Raw genomic sequence first — 16,929 nt, 5'->3', positions numbered from 1 at the left:
ATATAAACTCATTCTCTTGTGCTTAACATAATCAGCCACAACTCATGGTGATGCAACTAAAACAGATCAGTCAATTTTAGACATAAACAATGGTAAAAAACTATGCACTCTACATAATACTCGAAGCTTGCTCAGTACTTCTGCCGCAGCGTCAAAATCAAAATGTAGGCAGAGAAGATAACACAAGACCGAAAATTTATAGCTATCAAAGCTGGCGGAACTAAATATAGCGTGCAAGCGAAGCCAGAAACACCTTTTGTCTCGAACTTCTAGAACCTCACATTAAATAGTGTCTATCTCATTTCCATTCTGATGAGGAATACGGAAAGGACAAGTTAGAGTACAGATCCAAATCATAATAACTACTTAGTTAAAAGTACTATCCTTACAAACTCCTTTTGCGAAATCGATTTGAGAGTTTTATTCAGGCAAATCCCACAAGTGTTCCTTATCGAAGTTCCATCCCAGTTTTTAATGAAAGCATCCTAATGAATAGGCTTCTTTTCTAATTATTCGTTAATAGATTTAATGAAACATAATTATCTATAGTGATGGCTGGCTGTGGAAACTGAAAAACAAGTATTAACAATAAGTATCATAATGTAAAGCCCAAGTCGGAGTAAGAAAGAAAAAAGGTTTTGAAAACTGCTGTCTGATGATGAGATCTGATGATATTCGGTGACAAGAGAATTACCTTTCTGCCAATCAAAGGAAAATTAAATATCATATGTGCGCATATCAGAATCAAAACTTGCATGAACGTTTCCAACGCGTATATTTCATGAACTGGGAACTTTAATGAAAGATTCAGTTCCGTTCTTAACCTAAACTTGCTAGGTGTGCGTCACCGCAAGTGAGCATTAGAGACTAATTATCGTTCATAATCATTCAGGATTTCCATCACTATGCATGACAACATTTCACTGACAGCAATCATCTCCACATTTAATGGGACTTACTATCTAATTACGCTCACACATAAGTAAACCATGTGATTTTAGACGATGCCAGAAATTGAATGCTTCCAATCTATTCTAGCATGCATAGTTATTGACCTAGTAGACATGTTGCATACAGTATAGAATTACAGAGAGAAAACGAAGCAAGAGAAATTCTCAATAGTAGACAGACTGTAAATCTTTTATTCAGTGTCAACACATATAATATATAAAATCGGTTTGAATCGTCCATCTTCACTTATTGGCCAATTCATTTTAATTAATGTATGGGCAAAATTTTGTAGTTTTGCAATAGGTGTAAAAATTCGCTGCCGAACCTTACCATGAAGTCTAGAAATAATCGAAAAAGAAAAAGTTATTTGTGTTATAAAAAAGCAAATTACATACGTAGCTATTAAATATATTTTTCGTTTATTAATGTACCACATGCACAAATCTGTTACATCTGTTAAACTGTTTTTCTGTCTAGTGTTTAAAACTGCGTATCACATCTAGTGTTTTGTATGTTGGCTGATAATATTGCTGTAGCTAAAGTTTGGCAGTCTATCAGAGAACACAAATTTAGTACCTGATAGTTACACTAGTCTGCTATAAATGTACCATTTCTTTTTACGATTTCTTATAGCATTTTAGTAACATTTCTTTCCTCTGTGCTACTTTATTATTATGAATGCAATATTAATGCATGTATCATACAAAGCATCTGTTACAACAGACTTCTGTCATTGACTCTATTAGGCTTCTAATTTACAGTATTCTATTAACATTTACGTTTAGGAGAAATTAAATGTTTTACGCGTATTTTAGAGATCACCGCAGACAGCAACCCTAAAGCTCCCCGCTGCTCAAGATTCAATGGCGTAATATTGCAAATAACGATAGTAATAAAATCTAATTAATAATGGTGATGTACATTAACTAAGTACATTATAAGTAATAATAATAGTAAGTATAAAATGATAATAATAGTAAGCATAGAATAATAACAATAGTAAGTATAAATTAATAATAATAAGTATGACAGTTTTAAATTGCATAAATCATTTTACGATTATCCCAGGAATTATGCGATTTCTAATACAATGACTTATAAAATTAAAGGGTAAGTAAAACAGTAAAAAACTCATCTTTTTCTGGATGGCTTTGTATCCCATTTCTTAAAACGCTAGGTTCTAAATCATTTATCCTGCAGGAATTTAAAGGTTATTGCGCGCATAAGAATTTGAAAATTAAGAACGTGTCTTTCGAGTGCTCAAATGGAATAGTAAAGCTCCAGTAACTGTTGCTGTAAATGAACTATCAGTTAATTAGAGAAAAGTTTGATTATACAGTGTTGGAATATGCCAAAATATTATGCTGGTAAGTTATTGTGAACAATGATCAACGTCTGGAGAGGCGAACCTGGAAGATATGTAGTCTCAAAATATCCTTACTATTTTGTTGAAACATCTTAAGGAAGGAAAGGCATCGTCCTTCACAGCAAAGTACTCCATCGGTCACAAACGTATATCACGTATATGATAATAGATCAGAAATATATGATCAAAAATATATTTAGCATATAAAGATGTATAAGGATCATTCCATTGCTTCAACAGCAAAACGAGAAAAGCTAATACCAACAAAACAATTTGCATGCAAGTTTACTTCATTTTCACTCACGCGTATAACGAGCTTCATTTAGCATACTAAACTGCACAAAAGAGTTTTGTGCGAAAATTACCAAAATTTACATTCTCTTTATTTCGATATCTCGGAATGCAAGTCTGAAACAGCATAGAATGCATCGGAACAACAGAAACACTAACTGAGTGGAGTTCACCCAATTATGCATCTACATTTTCGTAGAGTGGTCCTATACATATATTTATATAATGATAGCCAAAGATAAAGCATTATTACAGATGTAGCGCAAAAAAAAAACATAAATTAAAAACTGGGATATCATGATTTTGTGTGAAAGAATGACAAATGACAGCGCAGATCTTTTGTGTCAATGAATTTTAAATGTGTAAAGTCCTTAAAAGTATTACAGCCCTAAAAGTCCCTGTCTTATCCGAAATTCGAGCCTTCAGCTCCCACGATATGGTATTCACAAAGGTAATATCATGCATCCGTAAAATTTTCTCGTTTTCTTAATTTCGACTAAGAATGTAAAAGTAAAGCACTTTACGATAATGTTTCAATTTGATGGATACTTAAACAAGAGGTAAATTATTTTAGGTGTTTATTGCTTTATGCATAATTATCAGAATATAATTTTATACATATTGAAAAATTGGGTTACATAATTTGAATTATTCACAATTCTTTCTTTCTGCATATTACTCACATTTGCCATATAAAGCAAGCAAAAACAGATTCATTTTAATGACTCATGCCATCGATAAAGACAATGATTGATTTTATAGCTACTAAAAGACTCTGATCGTGATAGCACAGATACAAAGCTAACACACAATATTTAAATTCCAGATGTTGCTCATAAAATACTGTCGAGTTAACTATGATAAATAATACTGCTGGTAATAACAGATATTCTTAAAGCAAAAGAAAATTTTCATTAATCTTCGAGTAAGCTGGTAAACACAAGCCAGTTTCTATTAGAAAGCACCCAAGAAAACTCTCTTCACTTAACCAAATAGCCTCAAACGTTTTCTAGAAAAATCAGAAAATACAGTTATTAACTTGTAGAGACATTAGGTTATTTGGAAGCAGGAAAGATGAAAAATGAGCAATGTCCTCGCCGGGACTCGAACCACGGACCTCTCGAATACGCTGCGAGCGGCCTGACCATTACACCACGAAGGCATGCTATGAAGGCGGGAGAAATACCTTATAAACTAAGCAATTTAAACTAACCAACAAGAACGCCATTTAATTTAGTACTAATTTATATCATATTTAACATTGCTGAAGCGTCAAATAAGCTTCCAACTAATGTGTATTTTTTGGCTTTGCAAAAGTAACTTAAGTTGCCATTAAGGTTACAGTCTGAGTAACTAACCGAAATTATATCTGATGATATAAAATACTTCATTGCAAAGGGCAAAATTTTCTTTCTTTCAGTAACCTTTTAAGACAAGGTGCTTCTGCTTTTAATAATGTATTACATAGTCTTAAAAATTATTTAAGTTTTGGTAACCATGAAAGCTTAAGAAAATCCTGATATAAATTAGAGTTTCTACTTTACTATTAATCCGACTATATATTCTGCTATGTATATGTAATTTCATCCTGTATTTAATGTCTGGAGAATTACTTTACATTTATTTCAGTTGGTCCTTTTATATATTTATCATTTCTTTTTGTGTAACTTTCAAATAACATCGCGGAGAAACATAAAGGAACAACTATAAGAACTCATGTAATTTGAATGATTTTACAGCTAAGGACATGGAATATGCGCAATATCCTTATTATATTATAACTGACATGTCTTTAAAATGCAAAACTTCCTGTTAGAAAAATTTAATAGAAACATAGCAAGCGTGGCATGAAGTGGAGAAGGGAAAATAAGGTGCTACAATCTTTTAGAGATGCATAGAAAAAGATTAATCAGGTGTGGGTTCGCTCCTGACTACAGTACAAGTTTTATAGAGATTTTCCATGCTATGCATTGCATTGTTCAGGATTTCCTGAGTTCACAATGTGTACTCATGATGAATAGCGCATTAAAGCTCTTGGACTGCCCTAGGTAGGGACTGTAATGATACAAATGGGATCCTAGTGCGTCTGCACGCATTCTACTGGCTTTTAATCAGAAAACATGCGTGTCATTCCATCAGATGGATTCCTTCCCCTTCAAGGTATAGTCTGTTAGAAGGAAGTTATTCCCGATTTATTGTACCCTTAAAGAATTTTACATAAGGTCAAGACCCTCATTTCTGTAAATTTTTGCATTCATAGTTACAGTGGGAAAAATGTGTAGGTAAGCCATTCAAATGACATCCTTCCATAGCATGATTCCACCGCCAATCGATACCTTGTAGAGCCAGTAAATTATTTTGAAGCAGGAGACGTAAAAATTGGGAAGTAACTTAGCCGGGACTTGAAACCTACACCTCTTAAATACACATCCAATTACACCATGAAGGCATGCGGAAAGGATTATGCCTCATATACTACGCATTTTTTTAAGAGCGACAGGGGATTAGGGTACTCAGTCGCCAAATTCTGGTGATGACAAATTATCGTCCACTACCTTTTAGTTCAGGCGCCACTTGTAGTGTCATTAAGATTTTTATACCTGGAACTCTCGAATACGTGTCGAGTATGCTTCCAGTTACTCCACGAAAGCATGTGGGAAGAAGGGAGAAAATACCTTATAACCTTTCGTGGATGTTTTCAAGCTTACTGCGCTTGCTTTGCTCCTTCGAGATTGTAACACGACTGTAACCATTTTCCAATCGAATTCAATACTCATCGTAGGACAATTTCGGCTGCAGTCTGTCGTACTCCTATCAAGATATGTCTGCACAGGGAGCTTTTCACAGCCTGAGTTAGTGGTACTAGATCATGGATTTCTTTGGATACAACTTTCTTTTATACAGTTTGTCACTCACATATATACGGACAGTCGATTTTCTGTACATATAGCAAACTGCCATTCAAACTGGATTGACGTCAGTTGTCTATTTCTTTTAGCAGCCGTTGACAAATAAAGGTCCTGGAAATCTGTTGTGGCATTTCTTGACCTTGATGTGTTTGTATGCATACACCACCAGTGTCTTTAACCCGTTTGACATGACACTTTTGCCTATATTTAGATCTTTACCGACTTGTAACAGTGTCTGTCTTGCTTCCATTCTTCCATTCACACGCCATATCAGAAAACAAGTCACTTTTAATGCAGGAAAATTTCCTCCTGCTATTCGTACAATTGTTTTAAAATAGACCTTGCATCATCCTTTTGCACTCATTTCAACACGTGCTGAAACAACGGTTGCAAGAATTTGCATATGTATGTGTAAAAGTTGAACCCCATTGGATTACATGATAATGCTGAACTTAAGCAGCCAAAACTTCTTTTCATTATATTTCGCTTAACAGTATTAACATAAAGCATCTTTTCACAATTGTTCTTTAAATTTTTCGCCTTAGTAATTCATTAGATGGCTATATCCTTCCACTTCTTACAAGAAAATACGCAGTATGCACCTCAATTCTTTCTTTCCAGAATTTTATGATAATTCCTTTTTACACTGTTCTTGAAATTTTAAGTTTTGAAGCGAAGAAAATTTTTTAATAATTCAGGGTAACCTTCCATTTAGCACTAATCATTTTTAACATTTTCTTGAGTAAAGGTATTATAATTGATTTGTGCATGAGTCAATATGTATCCACATGTCGATATTGGCGTAATTTTAAAGTAGATCTGACATTCGAATTTCGCGGAAACTTCAGAATTTTGGAAGAATTTTCTTCCTGATAATGGAAATGATTTAAAATTATGAACTTTAATTGAGATCTGAATTAGTTCTATCAAATAATTTTTGCCCTTTTTTTCCTGATTTTCGCTACAATGAACAGAGGCTCTGCTTATATGTTTTCAGTTTCAAAGCCGACAATACCTCATACTTATGCTGTTACAATTACAGCATTCTTTGCTAGTTTTACTTTTTCTTTCATTAATTAAAGGTATTAACACAGAACAGAAATAATTAAAAGAAAAATTTACACTTAAAAACATGTTAAAATTATTTAGTAAATGAACGAATTATAAAACCCTATAACAACATTTCAGTAATTTTTATAATGCTCTTTACGAAAGTATCGAAACATAAATTTGTATACATTATTTTATTTGACATGAAACTTCTGGTTACTGTTAGGTCCGTTCACGTATTTTGAGTAGGAGTAAAGGAATAAAAATCATACATGTAGAAATATGCTGGATTTTGAACTGCGTCAAAATATTTCACAGAATGTAAAAAAGTAAAAATAAGTATTTCTTATTTATGAATTTTGTGTTTTTTTTAAAGTTCATTAAATAAATTTTGTAGTTTTCGATATTAATTTTAAACTCGCTGAAAATCTAGAAAGTGATGCATTGTTAACAGAAAATTCATATTGACTTGACACTTAAAGACTAAACTTAATGCATTCATACTGGCATCAAATATTATATTTTACTAAAAATGCTAAAAAAATATAAAATATTTTAGCTAGTTCCTTTTGTAAATGTTTCCCATCGAAGTGCATATTTAAAAGTAGTTAATGTTAAGATAAAAAAATATGCAATGTAAGGCTAAGGATTAGTTTTTTCTGTGTCGATACGTGAATAGTTTTAATTTTTATTTAACTGAAAAAAATTAAGATGTGGTTCTGAAATAATAAAAGATAAGCGTTATATCATCCCTAGTTATATCTCCCGAATTTCAATAGGAGAGAATTTTTTCGGTTATTTCAAAGAATCCCATGTTAACCTCCATACATAGGGTACTGGGTTAGAGGGTAGCACAGTTTCCTGGTATTAACGGCCGATCGATAGTCATGCCATTCATTTCAATTTCCTAGGTTAATACGGTTGCCGAAATGAATTTCCTATTCCATCAATCATGACATCGTGAAATATGTGCGAAGCAAGCAGAAATTTGACCTTGATTTTAACGAATTTTGACTGTCGAACGTAAACTGTCGAAATTCTTTAGAAAACATAACTACTAGTAGTTTATTAAAGTTATTTATCTAGACACCTTCTATACTATTAGGCATATTTGTGAAGATTTTTTCACAACAAACATATTTTCATATCTGCTTGTAAAAAGTTGAGTTTTTTCAATATAGTATAAGAAGTTGATCTGCTTAACTCCGTTTCATAGTTCGAGTTTCTTATAGAAATATAGTTAACATAATACTTAATCTTATCTCTTTTTATCAGTTAGTCTTCCTAAGATTTTAAACCTATTTCTGGACATCAGGTTTTGTTGCTATTTTCTGCGTCCTTTTCTGCTGAAGTTATGAGAAGGAAAACTATGTCATGAGCTTTAAGTGATTATATGTAATTAATGATATATTTTTGTAAAGTTTTGTAAAGTTTATATTTTGTAAGTCACTGAAGAGGTTTCTTAAGCTTTAATATTATGTTCTTCTTCCACATGCGCAAATGCTCACTGGAGAAAAGTATGAATGTTAGTAGTGAGAATAAATAATTAGCAGGTAAATATTAAATTGCAGATAAGCTCCAACTTCGATTGATTAGGAACGACTACTATCTTTTGCAGAGTAGCAGTAGTAAGTGATAGGTTTATATGTGATTATTACTTTAGGTGAAAGGTGGTTCTGGTGAAAGAAGGTGAACAATTTGGTGAAGGATGGTTACCTTTTGTGAAAGAAGGTTTAAGGGCTCACATTTAATAAAATATTTGTAGTTTAATTTTAGCATGTTATAAGTTATTGAAGAGTTATCTGCTGCCCTTCAGAAGCCGTTATATTATGTTTTATGTTGTAATTCAAAGTAGAGCTAAATAAATGTTATATCGCAGGTTTTACCTACTTGGATTTGTGATATTTAGTGGGTAAGTCGCGGAAAAGACACTATTTCGCCGAGTCATTAGACACCAAGTCATTAGGGACCTGCTTAAGTAGTTTATCTTTGACAAGAAGCTATAAGTTTACTTTTTTGCCTACCTTTTCAATTATCAGATTCTGAATGTATTTACGAAACAAGATAGGCTCTCAGATCTGCTAACTGCAATACCCTTAACATGTATAGTTACACTATATATCTACTCTTAACATGTATAGTTACACTATATATCTACCCTTAACATGTATACACTATATATAACTGCAGTACCCTTAACATGTATAGTTACACTATATATGTTACCTTAACATGCATAATTACACTATGTATGTACCTTTAACATGCATAGCTACATTATATATAACTGCAGTACCTTTAACATGTATACTTACACTCTGTGTATAGTTACACTATATACTGATGTCACACTATGCAGTTATATTCAAACATGTCGGTACTTAGATATTCAGTGTAAGTCTTCTACTATCTGTTATAATCTAAAGTATTACTGAGGCTATCCATATTAATTTGTTAATAACTGTGGCATGTATCCCCATGGAAAAGCCATTGATAATGTGTATAATCTATGTGCAGTAACCACGTTATGTGATAGCTATGCATAATAGCATAACAGTTTAGTAACGTCTGATCAGTGTATATTATGCTCAGGAATAATTCCACTGAAATATCCACATAGGCACGATGGTATTTTCCTAGAAATTTGGACTCTCCACTTTTACTTTTACTATGACTATAGACTCATTTAGTGATTCAAACACGAAGGCATATTATTATCTAAAGTAATCCCCCCCACGAATAATCGTAGCATGCCTATGCAAGGTGACTAAGCAACAATAACCTACCCGGTTCATGAAACTCTTCAGTGACAACGAATAATTTACGTCTTTCGGTCCCACCCTGAGATTCTTTCACCGAAAAGGCATCATTCCGCATGGATTTCTAGGACGGAAGTCTGCTCCGTGGCGTACAGTATCCTTAACATGACATTACTCTACCCGTATTACTTCTGAATAAAAAGTATAAAAAAATAACACAGGCTAACAAGAGATAATTTATTTCATTTATTATTGTAGTATAATATAACTTACTGTGATACGAATCAACACAGTGCATTAATCGAAATTTAGCTTTCTAAAATTAAAGAAATAAGAATTCAAATTAACTGTCTAAACTAAATTAAATAATAGTTTGAAACATAAGTAAAAGAAGAGAACTGAACTGAATTACGCTATAAAAAATTAAATAACTACAAGGTTTAATGACTTTTCAAACCCATTTTTCTTCAAATTCAGCCTTTCTCATTTTTATCCAAAGGCGTAAACTGTATCGTCTCCAGAGCAATCCGAACATATATGTCATTAAAATAGTATATATAAAAGCGATTCAGAAGAAAATATTACATTAGCTGATATCTGAACTTAAGGCAGGTAATAAATTAGAATATTTAGCTGATATTTGAACATAGTTTTTGTCCATCTGTTCATGACCGTTATCTCACTAGTCGACTATAAATAGATTTCATGTACAGTAGAACTTTATTATTTTCATTTATACAGAGTCTAGTAAATTACATTACACATTAATCTTTGGGAGTAACTAAACTAAATTTGCTGGTAGGTTGCCAAACCGTCTTTATATTTTATTTACTTTTTTCTGATTTTAATGAAACGAAAGGCAAAAACACTGTAATTTGTGAGTTTCTAAGAAGCCTAAATTAAGCTGGTAATCTATAACACTCCAAGTAAACTGGCAATATCAAAGAAAGCATGCATATAAACTAAATAAAGCAGAAACGTTTTCGACAACTTTCATTATAGTTCCATTTTTCTCTGTAGTTAAATAAAATGCAAGTATTAAAAAAACTTCCAGCGAATATTGCAAAACCTTTCCGCTAGATGAAACGACTCTCTCTATAATGAAGAGAAACAGAAAAAGCTGGAAAAGCAAAAAAACTTATAACGCGTTTTAGAGAACCAAAACGAAATCGAATCAAGAATTGATTTGCTTGCATATTGGATGGGAAATGTTCTAGAATTTAAATCGTGACTAAAATAAAGAATGATAGATATGGAAGAGATATGAAAAGCATGAGGTCCTAATTTACCAATTAAGGAATCTTTTGGATAATTTTATTAGAGGCAAAGAGAACTTGTGAAAAAGTGCTCTCTAAGAGATAAATTTTTTTAAATTTCCTTTTTAGAAGATTACTGTTCATTTATGCAAAATTTAAAAACACGTTTTATTTGTCCACACACAGCAAGCCTCACTAGCAACTAGTGCTATAAATGCCGCATATAAAATGCACACAATTTTGTAACTTTCAAAATGAAGAAAGGCATAACAACTAAGTTGATAAGATTGATAGGTACAAAGGAGGTTTTTTCTCTTTAGAAACCGAAAATTTCTTAGCCGCTTAACGTGGAATGAAAAGCCAATTATTAAATGGACTGACTGCATGGAGGCTTTTACCATTTTCCCGATGCATAAAGGTAAAGTAACAGTAAAATTCCCTTCACTAATCTATCACTTCTAAGGCAGATAGCCTTCAACTTCAACGTTGCCCTGAAGCAAAAATAACTTAGCCCTGAAGCAAAAATAGTTTTCTGTCATTCACACATGTAGACTATCCAAATCGATGTAGCATATTAACAATTAAAGGCGGCCTTTGAGAGCTCGACAACACTAAGACAATTATTCTAACTTAAGCCTAACCTCATATTCCATTTGGGACATCGTGCATGGCTATACTAAAGAAGAAATTGTATTAATAAGAGGCATTACTAAAATCAGCTAATTATCTGCCTCATAAGCTATCATTTATTAGGTGTCATTTATAATTCGATTGATGTCAAAACGTTTTTTGCATTTTTCAGTCTCTTTCTGCCTGACAGGCACATGTTTAAATGTTTAATACTTTTTTAAACGTGATTGCCATAACAGTTTTCATGAAAGTGAATAAATTTTGTTTATATTTATTCAAACAATCCTTTGAATAAATAATCTTTTTATTTTTCCTTCTTTTTATATTTAAGTATTCTATTCAGAGTCTTCCTGGGACTTTTTTAATGCTGAAATGATTCATCTATAAACAGTCACAATAATTTGTGTTTTTATGTAATATTGTTTATCCTCTTTGAGAAAATTTCGAACTCCTTCGTGTGATTTGGTGGAAAGAAATGCAGTGCTAGTTATAAAAAAAAGCCTTAAAATAGTGACGTCATGTATACGTCAAATACTTAAAACCTTAATGTACTCAGAATAAAATTTTATTCTGTTTTGATGACATATCTACATTTGTCTGTTCTCAGGACATTAGCTATGGGATTATTGTTCAAAATACTCCCAGTTGGGAGAAAAAAAGAAAGAAAAGGTACATGTAGCCTCACAATTTTTTTTCCCGCGATTCCTGTGCTATTGCAAAGTGTTGCAAAACTTGCTTTATTTTTTGGGTATACAATCAGCCCCAGAGAATTAAACTTAGGATTGTTTTCAGAAACAAATCAAAATATTTGGAATTGAGTGATTCAGAATAATGCAACGCGTTTATTTTTGTAACATCATAAAAAGGTATCTTAACGTGTCTACGGTACTGAAACTCTTGAGGGAGTTCAGATGTGTTTGCTTTCTAGGGAAAAATGTTTAATTGCAAATTAAACATTCTTCAAACGATCAGTATTTTGATAATGCATTTTGGGACTTGCAATAAAAATCTTCGACGACAGTTTAACTAAGACTGAAAAATCTTTTCAGATGTGCCTTTTAAATGTTTTAAATGCGCCATAGCGATTTCTATTACAAATGCTGTTTCTCTTGATGCATACTGTCACATCCATGAGTCTGTCGTTGCATTAACAAAACAACTTACATATGCATATCTAACTATTTTATATATTAAAAAGCAGAAGAAATTTATTAACTGAATTTTGTCTGTTGTAAAAAAATAAATAATCGAAACAAAATCACTTACACAGCGATGTCATCAAACTGAAACCTTTCACTTTGAAATAATTATGAAAGGTAAATAATACGCTGAATAAATATTAATTTAGAAGTCACACAAAAACAAAAAGTAGTGTTATATTTGAAAATTTTCTCAGGACTAATTTCGCTGGTTTTACCGAACCATCATTCTCAGCTGCCAAAATGCAAATGAACGAGATAAGATATAGTGATAAGATAAGATAAGAATGGCTAGAGGAGTTAAGCTACTGGCGCCATCTATTGATGCAACAAGAAAACTAAAACATAATTTCTTTAAAGGGTGAAGGTAAAGCTCGATTGGAATTAGGGTCATTAACTAGAACAAAAAGATTTTTTTGAATATGAAACGCCTTTAGAAAATCTAATATCTCTGAACGCCTGTCCAGCCATTCTTATCTTATCTTATCACTATAACTTATCTATCTCGTTCATTTTCACTTTGGCAGCTGAAGATGATGGTTGGGTAAAACCATGGAGGCTAGTCCTGTAAAAATTTGCAAATATACTTCTGATTTTTGTTGTTTGACTTCTAAATTAATAATTACTGAAGGTTATAATTTTATATTCCTGTTTTCTTATTTTGGCCAAAAACAATACAATAAAGCCACCAGAAAAGGAATATCATCTCGAAAGACTTCACCTTAATAAAAAGACGAAGATCTGAGGTTTTCTTTTTAAAAACGGAAAAGGAAATTTACACATGAACCAAATATAAAATTACTTACGAAAGCACCCAAGAAAGCTGACAATAAACTAAGATTAACAGCCTCGTGTAGTATTTCCCTTTAGATGAGAGAAGGGGCAAAATCATACACATATGCAGAGCACATCGCTATTTTCGCAATCAAAGAAATAAATGAAATTATAAGGAAAAAGACTGGTACTGATTTAAAATGCTTAGATGAATGCGAATATCGTACAAAGGCGTATTGACAAAACAGCTGAAAATGTAGAAAAAGCCTGTAATATTAGAGCCTCATATGTGTTGGTAGTTTTCTAAGCAACTTGTTGATTTTATTTTTGATTGTTCTTCCAACACTGTAGCTTATTTTTGTAAAATCAAACTTATATTTTTCTAGACGAATAATATCGAACATATCAACGAATCAAACTTTATTATAGACATAGAAATTATAGACGAACTTTTGTTTGCTTTATATTTATCTTGAAAGTTGTAGAAACCGGTTGATTACTTTCCAGTGACTGGAGGAGCATCTATATAAGTAAGGTATTCCATTCAGTATTATAGCAGAACTAGCAATAAATAGATGTGGCGTTGTCATGGAGTTTTCACCATTTATATCACAGAAAACTTCCAGCTATATATAATATTTACAGTGTGCTGCAAAGAAAACATCATGTGGCGAATCCTCCCAGAGAAGAAATAAATGAAACCTTAAAAGATAGATATTAAAAAATCGATAAAGCAAATTAGAGCTGTTTTTCTTAAATCGCCTTTGTTTGTTAAACTTTATGAAAAATATCATGAATTATTATTAAACCAATTACTCTTGCATGATGATAAGATTGTTGTCTAGAAATGCAGTTTAAATGATTTGCTCAGAGCTGTGAAAACTCTTACATATATCGATTGTCATTTAAGTGATTAACTGAAGACAAATATGAACCATATGTTCTTCTTGAAGGATTTATTTGCAAACCTTAATGGCGTTCTGACCCAACTTCACATCAGTTATGTCATGATTATTCAAGCCCGGATAATTCGTTTAGGTTTTAAAAGTTAAATTAGACTTGTTTACACTTTCATTGTTATTAAGAAATTTTTAGCGCTTTTCGAATCTAAAGCCGATCTATGGAAATAAAAGATGAGATCTGAAATCTTCAAAAACTGAGGGATAATTTTAAATTGCGTTTTAAGGATTTAGAAAACATACACATTCCACATTGGATTATAGTAAAAAGAAATTGAAAACATGGAATGTAACTTGAAAAATTAATTTGTGAAATTGTCAGCTGATATTGAAGCTAAGAACCTTTTTAAAAACATGACCTCAAATTACATTTGAATTAATATATGACTTAGAATTATTTTAAAATTATTTATTAGTTAAATATAGAATTCTGTGGCTATTTAAGGTCGAAACTCGATTTAAGGTTGAAAAGCTTGAAAGAGAGATAATTATTCTGCCGAGATCACCAAGCAACCTGACACCACCAAGAAATTCCTTACTGACACACTAACATCACCGATCACCGAGATCATCAAGATCACCAAGCAATTCCTTACTGACACACTGACAGTGTGTGTCAACTCTACTAAATAAAAGTTCATATTATAATACATCTTGTAAGGATCTTAAGTTTTACTAACGTTTATTTTATTTTAAATCTTTACTATCACTTCTTATTTTCTACTTCCGGCCAGAATTATAAGCGTGAAGGTTTTTATGCAAAGTTTGTCTGGCGAACGCCAAGTATTTAAGTGTGGCCTTTTTGCCAAGCGAAAGAGAGGAAGCAGTGAGTTCGAAGCAGGCCGCTTACCTTAGAAGTTACGCAGTTGCTATTTGCCTTCCAGGCCAGAGGTTTTAATCCTCTTGATAAATTAAACGTATTGTAGTGTTCACAGTCTCTGTGCTACATACGCTTCCTGTTATTATAAGGCCAATCTTCCACGTGTATTATTCTAAAGTTAAATTAGAGTTTAGTTTTATTTTTTATACTTTTACGTTAGACCCCGAGTGGCGGGTCATTGTATTCCGAAGTACGGAAGTTATTGTATATAGAGAAAAATAAAGGGTTTTGTATACCCTTCGTCTGTATCCTGTCTACTTACTACAATTAGTGAACATAGCTTTAGTAAGCTCTCTGTTCCTAGTCAGGTCCTTGTATGTTCCCGAAGAAGGTTAGAAGGAACACTGAACCTGATAATCTTTCTGAATGTGAATACATTACATATAAGGAATCTAAAAAGTAATAAAAGCTGTGAAATAAGTGATCTAAAAATCATATAAGCTATTTTTTTCATGCTATCGTTATTATAGAGATATTAAAGCAGAAGCATTCATTAAAATGATGAGAAAATCTTAAAGGGATCAAACATAAAAAATGTTTGGTGATTCCTGTTCTATAAAAACCAGTAAGGAATTCTGTAAGTATACTTTGATTGAAACTTGAATTGTTGTTAAATTAGAAATTTAAAGTTTAGGGCTTTAATTAATCCAGGATCCATATTATCATATAATAATGTTGTTGCGCGCGTTTATCTTTTAAACTACCAAAACGTTCAACAGTACTCATTCAAAACATAGAAAGCTAATCCGATTTCACCGCGAATTCGCTGCAGTAAACAACAACAGTTTTCTAAGCAAACTTATAAAACAACAATTGAATTGAGATGTTTTCCTCCTTTTATAAGCTTTTTAAATCACGCACAAAGACATTCTGGTATTCTTGAGATATTTATTTATTAAATGCGCGTGCTCCTGTATTTTAATTTTTACGGCGTAGCTTTCTCTTCAAATAAGTCGAGTGCAGCATTGCAAGGGAAAATGAAACAATTTAATAACAATTCTATTAAAAAAATAGCAAATTAAATAAATCAATACAAAAACCGGAACACTATATATTAGACCATTCAAAGGAAAATGAAAACTGGAGGTTGTATTAATAATAGCGTGTGCGACGGATATTATTGCAGTATTAAGTGTAGAAAACAGTGACTTTGTACGCCTGTGGCGCTTATAAAACATTCGGAGAAATGTTGGCTTAAAATAAATTGTAATAAAGCACTTAGCAAAAGCACTGATTATGAGATTTTTGCTAATGGAAAAGTGAAATCTGTACAGGTTCATCCTCAGATGAGAATTCACTACAGCCATAGATCTATGATTGTATGAATGTACTGAGAAAATGAAGACCGGCGTCACTAATGTGCAGAATTGTCCTCGTCGAAGTTTGGCAATTGAGGAAGACAACACTGCACTCATAGAAAATGTGATATGGAAAAACTGGTGCATCACTATCTAGAAAGTGTTCTTGGTACAGGACATTACTGTTGGATCATATCCTGGAAGCATTGATGTAAAACTGAAGTTTAGCACGATATATGAAAGATGGGTACTAAATTTTCTGACAGTTGAATTAAGGCGTATCAATTCTTGCTAAGAATTTCTCCATCAAGATGAGGCTGATGGTGATCTTCGATAGAGATGAACGTTAGGAACTCTTGCAGGCGAAATGAAGTTCCGGAATGATGATGTGACTCAGGCGACGGTAAATGAGCTGCTGAGTAGGTATTAAAAAGAATTCACTTCCCGCTGTGTTAACGCGATTGTCAAGCACTGGTATATAAGTGTCTTAAACTAGATAGTATAAATGTGTTGAACTAGAACAGTCCCCACCTGGGAACGACTGGGGCGCAAGGACCGGTAACTAGACAGACCAGGCTTCTGGGGTACGTAATGAGCCTTCATGGTG

The sequence above is a fragment of the Stegodyphus dumicola genome, chromosome X1, assembly GCF_044657685.1.
Source record: "Stegodyphus dumicola isolate Sdum_Otavi_A_Nest chromosome X1, ASM4465768v1".
NCBI lineage: Eukaryota > Metazoa > Arthropoda > Arachnida > Araneae > Eresidae > Stegodyphus > Stegodyphus dumicola.
This window is presented reverse-complemented; position numbering follows the sequence as displayed.